Genomic DNA, 10,996 nt, shown 5'->3' on the forward strand with positions numbered 1-10,996 from the left:
GGAGATTATGTATTATGCATGTATTCCGCAATAGTGTATAATCAGGATAGTCTCTGTTGAATATGTGTTTATTATTCAAAATTTCTACATGCATGACTAGTTTACAATCTTCTTTAATGTAAATGTGATGAGTACAGACTGAAGGGTGGACTCCCCTCATCTCCTTATAGCTCCAAGCAAAAGCATCCAAGTGTTTTTTCAATAAGTTACACAGTTCTTTCTGCTGAGAGGTGGATAGGGATGAGTTGATCTTCAAGGTTCTTTCTGGGCTGAATTCCACATTCTTAACTCGGAGAGGGGTCGGATCAACCACACAGAGATCAACTAAAGCATTGGCTTGGGTTTCTTCCACCAACTCTTCTAATGGCAACACACTGGGGGGTGGATTCTGAATCAAGTTTTCAATAAGGTCATCCTCGGTTTGTGGGCCCCCCAGGGTAGCCTCTATTGTACACAATGGTGTAGAATAGACTTCATCCTCATCTTCCTCCTCCAACTAGAGAAGTAAATCATGTTCTAACAGAGGTTGGGCAGGAGGATATAGGACTAGCTTTTTGGACATATGCCCATTCTTGATTGTCATGCTCCCAACTCGACAACTGATGTAGGCATCTGCAGTAGCCAACCAAGGTCTTCCCAAGATGAGAGGATACCCAGTGAGCTTTTCCTTTGGCTGAAGAACCAGGAAATTAGCAAGGTACTCCCAGGAGTCAATAGAGACCATTACATCTTCCACAATCCCCTCAAGTGTCACAGTGGAGCGATCTACTAACTGTAGTATTGTTGTGGTATTCCTCAGGGAACCCTGAAGGTTGAGCTTGATCATAGTGTCCCTATTCATCACATTAATAGAAGCCCCTAGATCAATTAGGGTATGGTGGATTACGGTGCAATTGATGTGGACATCAACTACAGGACTCCCAGGGTCTAGATATTTTGGACAGATTACCTGCCCCAACATCAGGTCGAACAGTTGTCCTATGACATTGATAGTTGGAGCATCTCTCTTGCACCTGCCTGGGTGCCTGAAGCACTTCTCCTTGATCAACTTGTTGTAGATAGGTACATCTTTTATGGCTTGGAGAAGTGGTATCTTTACACATAACTGTTTTGGTTCTCCCAAAAGTTTAGTTTCCTCTAGGGTCGTTTGTGTGGTTCCAGTTAGTCTCTCAGGAAAGGGTGGAATGGCTTTTGGTTCACTTTCCTATTTTTCTTCCTCATCCTCCTTAGGAGGAGGTTGGCTATCTAGGAGAACCTTCCCAGATTGTAGGTTAATCTCCTGAATCTCCACAGTATAGGTCGGGCATGATGTTTCTCCAGTATATACCTACTGGGGCTATCTGTTATTGGGTTCAGGTTCGGTTGAGCAGGTATTTGGGGTTGTCTTGGAGGAGCAGGAGGTAATGGTTGTAGTTGAGCAGGTGGTGGAGGCAAAAGAGTGGGAGGAGAGTTTTACTGGGGCCTCCACCTTTGATGAGGTGCATTCCACTAAGGTTGTGGCTGAACATAAGAGTGAAACGAATGAGCAACTGGAGGAGCCTGGTATTGAGGAGGATACAACCAAGGAGGGGATGTGGACCAGGAAGGATGAGTAGAGTGGCCCCAAGAAGGCATGGAAGTGGCTTGATTGGGGTTGTAATAAGTCTGGGATGTCCCTTGCATTCCCTGCTGGTAAGGTCTGGGTCCATGAGGCCTCCTTTGGTTCATGAAATAGAGTGGTTCAGTGGCTCCTTCGGTCCCCTGATATGCAGCTTTAATTCCAGGAAAGCAAAGGAATTGATTCGTAGGATGGTCTTCTTCACAAACTAAACACACTTCTATAGAGTGCAATGGACATTCGTTCCTAGGATGCTTTCTAGTGCACCTGGGACAAAAGATGGCCAAAGCCCTCTCAACTTCCTCTTGTTTCCTTTTGATATGCAAGGTATCCATTTTCATGGAAAGACTCTACCTCACCTCGCTCTTGAAATATTCTAGCCAATTCTCAAGTTCGTTTCTAAGGGATGAGCTGGATGAGGATGTACTGGCTAAAGGTTGACTTCCCCTACCTCTCTTTCTAGCTGACCTGGAATGGTTTCTAAACATAGTCTTTATGTCATCATATGGTAGTTGGTAGATGTCTCCCCTAGCCAGCAAATGGAGGGTATCTAGAAGGTCTTTAGGGACTCCTCTGAGGAGGGCCAACTTCAAAGATTCAGGGTCAAGTGTGCACCTGGCCCTTTTATAACTGAGTTGAAACCTCTCTTCATAGTCTTCTAAAGATTCATCACTTCCCATGGTCATTTAGAATATTTCTTCCTTGGTATCTTGACCTACAATAGTCCTGATATTTGTTGTTAAAGGCTTGCTACATCTGAGCCCAAGCTCTGATGCTGTTTCCAGGTAACCCCATGAACTAGCGCAAGGCTGCATCCTTGAGGGTAGAAGGAAACAATTTCAACTTCTACTCATCTTCTGCATAGTCATAGGTTCGACAGAGAACAACAAATTCAAACAAGAAGGTATCAGGATCTTCGGTAGTCAATCCATGGAAGTGAGGTAAGGCTGAAGGGCTTATGTTTTTCATTTTTGTGTCCCCATTGGTCTCTTAGATAGGAAAGGCACCTTCTATTCTTTCCCCATTTCCTCTAACATTTCTGTTTTCAGCCATGGTCTCAGGAGGAATGGTTTCTTGCTCTTCTTCTGTTATAGGATCTTCGTATATCTCTGGAGGTTCACCTATAGGTTCTTCTGGATCACTACCACCAAAGAAGAGATAAGGGTGACTCAGTGATGTGGTGGGGATGTTGGGTAGGAATTTTCCTGAATTGTCTTTGTTCCTACAAGGCATGAAAGGAAATCTCTTTTGGGTGATTTTTGTTTTTTTTCTCTGCTTCTACCTGCAAAACTGAAATGGATTGAACAACAAATTGCAACTAACTGAAATGTATCTTGCTGAAATGGAAATTGCAGAATTGAAATGAAGGCAGGAAATAACTAATCTACTTTGCTGGAATGGAAATTAGAGAATTGAAATGAAAGCAGGAAATGCCTAATCTACGTTTGCTGAAATGAAATTGCAAAATTGAAATGAAAGCAGGAAATTCCTAATCTACGCTTGCTGAAATGAAATTGCACAATTGAAATGAAAGAAGGAAATGCCTAATCTACTTTTGCAGAATTGAAATTGCAGAATTGAAATGAAACAACTACTCTACTTTTCCTGAAACAAACTACTTAGCAGAATGTTGCAGTAGAAAATAGAAGAACAACAGTAATCACAAAATACTCTGACGCTTCCCCGGTAATGGCGCCAAAAAGAGTGGTGAGCTCCAGTATTACAGCAATAATGATGCTACTCCTGGGGCTTCCTTCTTTACTTTTATCAACTCGGTAGTTCGTAACAAACTTGGAAGCGACGGTGCTGTATGCACAAGTACTAGCTCTTACTGCAAGCTGTCACTTGATCAGCTGGTGCAAGTCTACTAGGAGCTCAAGCCAACTTCTATGAGTTCTCAGAAGAATCTTTTACTATGATGGAAGAAAGCTAACTCTATAGGGGCTATTCTACTTGCAGAAAGAGAAGGAAAAGTGAAATGATACGCAAACCCTAGCAAACCCTAGCAAACCCTAGTAAACCCTAGTAAACCCTATTTTACCCACTAACCCTACTTTTTCAAGAAAAGAGATGGAAGCTACCGAAATGGGTGCCATTTACTACTCAAAAGGTAAATTTCATTTATTCAAGCTACTTCTGAAGAGAAATCAGAAGAAATCATCTTTTTGTACTTTTGAGCATTTTTATGTGGAATTATTATGCTTGTGTTTTGACTGGTTGTGGCTGTGCAGAGGTTTGGTGGCAAAGGAAGATGAATTTGGCTTTTGTAGAAGGTGAGGAAGGTGTGGAGGCGTCGTAAGAAGCCCCTAATATCCTTCTGAAGACTTCCATTGCGATCAGACTTCGAAAAATCACTCAAAGGAATTTCTACAGGAGGCTACAGAGGATCTACAGGTGGAGGCCGAAAGTGGTTTTTGGAGGTTTGAAAGTGTAAAAATGATGGGAAAAGGGAAATGAAGGCTGGATGAAGGTGTTGAGGTGTCTAGAACTTGTCAAGGAAGATCAAGACTGAAATAGATGGTTGGATTTGTTCAAAGGCCAAGGAAGCAACTTTATGAAAAACCGCAGAAATTAGGGCAGAATGGTGAAATGTGGCAAATGAGTGGGGAAATCTTGGAGAAGTGAGTTGTTAATAGTTGTTTGATGGATGGATAGTGAGCTGAGATGTCCTACAATAGATCTGCACATTCACTTAGAAAAACTGACCATAGCAAGAATAAAAAAACAGAGTTTTGTCTAACTTAACCTAATTTTTGATCCATAACCAGAGAAATGTTGAACAGTATCTTATGAATAGGAAAGCATGCGAGAAAACCATGGTAAATAAATAGGAAATGATCTAAGCATGTGAATCTAAACTAATGTCAACTTCTCCAACTCGAAATATCACACTAGCAGTTGCATTGGAAGAGCAAAAACTGTGTTTTTGGTGGCAGCAGTAGTGCCTTGACCTCAAATCATGGTCCCAAGGAGGGAGAAAGGAGATCAAGACCTGTTGTTGACCTTTTTGGATCTTTTTCTGTCACTGTAGCAAACTACTTAAGCAACTTGAAGCAAAAACAACTATTCTAACCATCAAAAGCAACCTAATCTAATGAAGAAAAATGAACCTAAACAACATAAATTATCTCATGAATGAAAGCAAAAGCATATAAATACACAAAGGAGGTGTTGGGAAACTTGGGTTGGGCCCTAACCCAAGAGCTTCAGCCCTCTAGAAAAGATCAGTGCTGGTTCAAAACTTGGTTCATCTTCATTTATCAAAAAATAGCAGTTACATCACAAAATTGTCTTCAAAAAGAGCTCAAAAATGAGCTGAGTACAATGCTGCACAAAAGTGAAAAAATATACTAAGAACTGGCTAACCTACTAAGGCTTGAAGCCTTCTTATTTATACAAGTGGGGACTCCCAACAGTCCTCCTAAACTTAAGGAACTCGGCTATCTAGAATTGAAGATAACAGCAGCCCTACTTGACTTGCTCAGCTGCCCCTTGGAATCATCAATGTGGGCCTTTGTACTCTGAGCTGCTGATGGAGAATTCGAGGAAGGGGTCATTAATGAAGGAGACACCCCTCCTACAAGTCCTCATCCCTGTTTCCTCGAGTTTGGTTACCATTTTGCTCATAAATTCCTGGTCCTTGTCCAAAATTGTCCAAAAAAACTCTAATAAACACTCATTGGACTACATGGCAAAGTGACTATCCCCATTCACTCTATTGACATAAATATATTCAAAAACATGCACAAAACTATTGAGAATGGTGGATTAAATGAAAATAATAGGCAGAATGAGCCCATATAGTTACCCATTTCTGGGGCTCATCACTTTGATAACCCATTGTCAATATATAATTTCCCTTATTGATTATGTGCACATAATGTGAATCCACATTCTTCAGTTTTCTCTGGTTTCTCTTTACACCTCTTTGGGCTTTCTTGTTGTTGAAATTTCTTAGGAGACCATTTCTTATGAGTATTGATGAATCTACTTCTAAATTGAATTGATTTTTTCCTATATTATTAAAATTATAGCATTCATTTTCATCCATGTGATGATAAAATGCATTGTTCTTTCTAGTGTAGGAATTTCTAGATCTAGAATATGAAAATTGACTAGATCTAAAATTTTCATTTCTGATAAATATGTAGGCTTTGAAGTTTACAACCTTATGACCAAAATTATGACATGAGTAATAGTATATATGAAATATATTTTGGTACCTGAAGGTGTATGTCCTTTGTGGAGGGATGGTTCTGCTAAATATTTTCTTCTAGTGATGTTGATTCTTCAATTTTCTTTGAGTATCATTTGTGGAGTTGATGGGATCATTTCTTTGGTAGTTATTATTTTTTTCAATGAATCCTTTTAATCATTGGATCTTTCTTTGAGAGAATTTTCATAGGCTATGTTTTCTTCTTTTTCAAAGAACTTTGTGATTGACTTACCTTTCGAGATATTTTGGGGCTCTCTACAACATAGACTTACTTTGATTACTAGAGATATTTGAATCTTGAGGGTGTTATCTAATGTTTTAGATTCTTTAACAAATTTGAGGTTCCTATCCATTTTATCCCTTATTTTCTCTAGATATTTTCTTAGAGAAACAACCACTACTTTTAGTTTCTCACAATTCTTTCGCCATTTTCTCAACTAATTTGTAAGGATATCCTCTTTTCTGTTTTCCTCCTCAAGTTTGGTTTTAAAAGAGATGATGCCTTATTTGTTTGAATTTAGATATCTCTTTTCATGCTTCTTGAATAGTTCCCTTTTTAGATATGTATTCCCATCCTCTAATCTATCATGATTCTTTTGCTTGTCCTTTAGCTAATGTAGGATTATTTAAATAGGTTTGTTTGATGGTTTAAATAGTTTTGTTTGATGAGTCTTTTGAAGATTAATGGATTATTCATCATAACAATGATTTCTTTTTTATACATTTAATTATTGTTCATTAAATTATTTTTTCTTCCTTCCAGCCTTCCATAGTTCATCTAGAGCATTAATCAATTCTTCTTCAAGGTCAACTACCCCTTTAATTATTTCTCAATATCTAAATTAACTTTATAATTGTATTCAGTTTCTATGGCCACAAATACACATTCATCATGCTCTTCATTAGATCTTCATTCATTTCTCTCTTATAATGAGTGTTTCTATTCTTTGGAGCATAATATCTTCTTTCCTTGATATTTTCCCTTCTTATATTTATGATATCTACCTCTACTCTTTTGATCTCTTTCCTTTTTTGATTTTATACTTTAAATTAGGGAAATTGGGAAGTAAAGAAACTGATTTTACTTCAATGAAAACATTTTTTTTTTTCTCGGCAACACTAACTAATCTATATTATTATATACAGGTAAACATTACATCCAAAAAAAGACTGGCTGCCCAGGACCAACTGTGGCTCCTTGGGCGGCTCTATCAGACTCATAATTCTGCCTCGCAGGGCGATATTTCCATTTCAGAACAATACACATGACACAGTGATATTCCAATGTAGCACCAAAACGGCCCACGCAGGGGCATCCCACAAAAGACTCATGACCCAGAAAGACTATAATAGCCGTGAGCATAACCCAGAGCAGAAAGACTAGAGTAGACGCTAACATGACTCAGAACATAAAGAAAACAAACAAAGACATAAGACGTAAACCAGATATCAACCGAGACCCCGTACCCGACCTGAGAGCAGACAGCAAATGCGCGGGAGTGCCGCTGGGGGTTACTCCTCTGGTTCCTCTTCAAGTATTCTGCACCATCCTTGTCCCTCTGGGATACCCTCCCATAGTGCCATGGGATCTTGCGCGGGGGCTGGCAGCTCTTGCTCTCGAGTTCGGGAGGGGGCTTGCTGAGGCTCCCTCTCTGAATGACCCGCTGCATTCGATGGCTCCCCCACTGGGCGCTTCCCCCTATTGTCCCCTGGACGTTCCTCAGCAGGGACCATTGACGATCCTTCCTCATTCTCCTCAGGAATTTTGGTGAACAGCACTGAGATATGTGCATTAATTCCCGCATTGTCCCTGGAACTGCCCAGTGTAAAAATGACAGAGCCAAACGCTGGGAGCATGGGCGCTCCATCATTGGTGCTACCAGCCTCCAGAAGCTGACTGGATTGAATTGGGGTAGCTCCTGCCCTTCTATAAAAATAGCAGCAGCAGCAGTGATGGTGAACATCCGCTGCAGGAGGACGAGAGGTTTCACCACGCCCTGAACCTCTTCTGCAAGGCATCCTTTCACGCGGCCGCGCCATGGTATCAACAAATTCCTTATCCTGTTCCAGAGCAGAGGAGGGCCAACTGTTACTTCATTCCTTACCAACTGCTTGCTGTCTCCAAATTGAGTCGAGGCTGAGCCCAACTAAACAAAGACAAAGACCAGAAAAAACAAGCATGGAGCGGACCTCGTCCGAGCTCTCAACAATGAAATCACAACATCTTCGCACAGAATTCTGAGGAGCCTTCTCGTCGCACTGAGCTTCGCACCCCAACAATCCATCATTCTTAAACCCATTAACATTCCCTCGGTACTTGCCCGCATTGAATACTCTCTGCAGGCTTGCCATCGCCTCCAGCGCCTTCATTAAGGCTGCCCTTATGCTTCTCCCGACTTGAAGTCTCGGCGGCGAGGGGCATTAAAGGCCCTTGATCCTCATGTGGCTCTCCCCGTCCAGACTTGATGACACCCGCATCCGGGGTGAAAACCTCTTCTTGGATCAGGCTTTGACATTCCTGGAGTTGTTGCCTGTTAGGAATGATATCTGTGCCTCCAAATAGAAGGGGAGATCAGTCTCTGCTCCAATGTTGGCTAGGAGGTCCGCTATTTTGCTGCCTTCCCTTTTAGTGTGGATGAAGGAGATGGCTCTTGAACTGCTGAGCTTTTGTGCTATGTCATCTAGCCTTGCTTCTAGCCTCCAACTGGGTGCTACTTTCCTTGATTGCGAGCCATTCTGTATACGGGTGGCCATGTTGATTAGAATCTGGGAGTCACCTTCTACAATCAGGGGTGAAGGTTGAGATTCCAAGCTTGCAGAAGGCCCTGCCATAGCCCTTCCAACTCTGCTGAGTTGTTGGTATCCCACCCTATGCTCCCAAAATAAATCTGTATAGGAGTGCCTTCATAGTCCCTCAATATGCCTCCATATCCGGCTGCTCCTGGATTGCCCTTGGAAGCCCCATCGAAATTCAGCTTGTATGAGTTTTTGGGAGGGGCTTTCCACTGGCAGTTGATTTTACAGTTGCTGTTGGGAGTATTGGTCTTGAGAGAATCTTGAGGTAACTGCAGCTGCCAATTGTCTAGAATGTTATGCTCATTATCTGTAGATGGAAGATCTTCTTTATTCCATACCTGAAGCGCCATCGTCTCTTGAATGTTCCTATGAATCCTGCTCCAGGTTTCTTCTAAAGGAGATCGATTATTTTTGAAAATGCTCTGATTTCTTTCCTTCCAGACATTCCAGAGGACAATCCCCGGAATGATACTCCATAAGTGGTTGAGGATCTTGCTTTTATATGGATGCTTTGGCCATTGTCTTAAGAGATTGGTGATGTCGCCCTCCCCTCTACATCTTTTTTGGCATCTGAAACTGACCTTATCCCAGAGATGATTGGCTAGAGGACACGAATCCAGGAGATGATGGAGAGTTTCTTCACTTTGAGAGCAATTAAGACAGATCGAGGGTCCGTGAAAGTTCCGCTTCCTTAGCTTATCCCAAGTGAGAATTTTTTTGTGACCTATCAGCCAGAGAAAGTATGAGATTTTTGGCCAAGGTCCGAGCTCCCATATTCTGCTCCAAACAGGGTCTGGAGGAGAGGGGAAGTTGCAAATCAACTTGTAGGCTTCTGAGGGAGTGTAGGATCCCTTGGGTAGGTATCCCCATCTGAGAATATCCCTTCCATTATCCTGCCTAATACTTCTTTTCCTTAGTTTGATCCTAAGCTCTTCCTCCTTCTGAACATCTGTGTTGTTGAGTATTTGGTTGCTCTGTTTCCATTTCCTGAAGCCATACTCCATCTCCGGCATCCAGAATTGGTGAACTTTTTCCTGCTGCTGCTCCTGCCTATCTGGAATTAGAGAAGGGTGAAGAATATTTTTGAGTTTAGGCATTTGATTCCAGGCATCAGTCGAGAATCATGCAGTGCATCCATTCCTGGTTTCCCAGAAGCTGTGCTTTTGGATTATCTGATAGTGCTGCTTGGCTGCATTCCAAATTGTGGATCCCTTTTCAGTAGGGATGAATCTGATGAGTTCTTCTTGAGGTCGATTTCCTGCATATTTGGCTGTCCAGATTTTTCCCCAGGGCTTATCTGGGTTAGTGATCCATTGCCACCAGATCTTGGCGTTCATGATGGAATTGCTGTGCTCAGGGTCCCTTAACCCAATGCCTCCCTTATCTTTGGGCATGCATACATTGGTCCACTTCACCAGGGCCCATTTGCGATTGGTAGCAGAGCTGCTCCACAGAAAATTGCGCTGAAGGTTTCTTATGCTTTTTAAAACCCACTTTGGCGCAGCTAGAATAGAGAACAAGTACAGAGGCATTGCCTGCAAAACCGATTTGATGAGGACAATTCGACTGGCTAAGTTAAGAGATCTATAAGTCCAGAGGTTGAGACAGTTTTCAAGTTTCTCAAGAAGGGAGCGCCATGCGGGAAGCTTAATGGCTGAAGCCGTGAGGGGTGCGCCCAGGTATTTGGAGGGTAGGGAAGCCGAGGGGAAACCCAAGATGCGAGAAACTGCTGATTTGACCGAGGGCGGAGTATGGAAGAAGAAAACCTGTGACTTAGCACAGTTGATATGCATGCCCGAGGCCTTCGAAAAATCCTGGAGGAGGGATTTCAGACGGAGGGCTTCTTGAGCAGAAGGATAGCCAAAAAGCATAGTATCGTCTACGAACTGCTGGTGGTAGGTGGCAGGGGAGCTGTGCACGGAGATGCCTTTGATCTGATGAGTATGGAGGGCTTGTTTAATGTGTCGCCCCAACCCTTCAGCCATAAGGACGAAGAGAAAGGGGGAGAGGGGATCCCCTTGCCGGATACCCCTGGAAGGATTGAAGGGATGGGAGGGAATACCATTAACTAGAATTGAAAAATGAGTTGTAGTAATCAGGCTCATGATCCAACGAATCCAGGAAGAGCAGAAACCAAAAGCTTTTAGCATATGATGAATGTAATTCCAGCTTAGTTTGTCAAATGCCTTGGAAAGGTCTAATTTGAGAAGCATACCTGCTTGCTTTGAGTGCTTGAGGGAGTGAATGATTGCGTGGGAGAGTAGGATGCCATCTATTATATGTCGTCCTTCCACGTACCTTGACTGTTCCAGAGAGATGAGCCCCGGAAGGAGCGGTTTAAGACAATTTGCTATGACTTTTGATATAACTTTGTAAATGACATTGCA

Source organism: Pinus tabuliformis, chromosome 4_2 (genome assembly GCF_031772625.1).
Source record: "Pinus tabuliformis cultivar Carrire ecotype Pingquan chromosome 4_2, CPIR1, whole genome shotgun sequence".
Lineage (NCBI taxonomy): Eukaryota > Viridiplantae > Streptophyta > Pinopsida > Pinales > Pinaceae > Pinus > Pinus tabuliformis.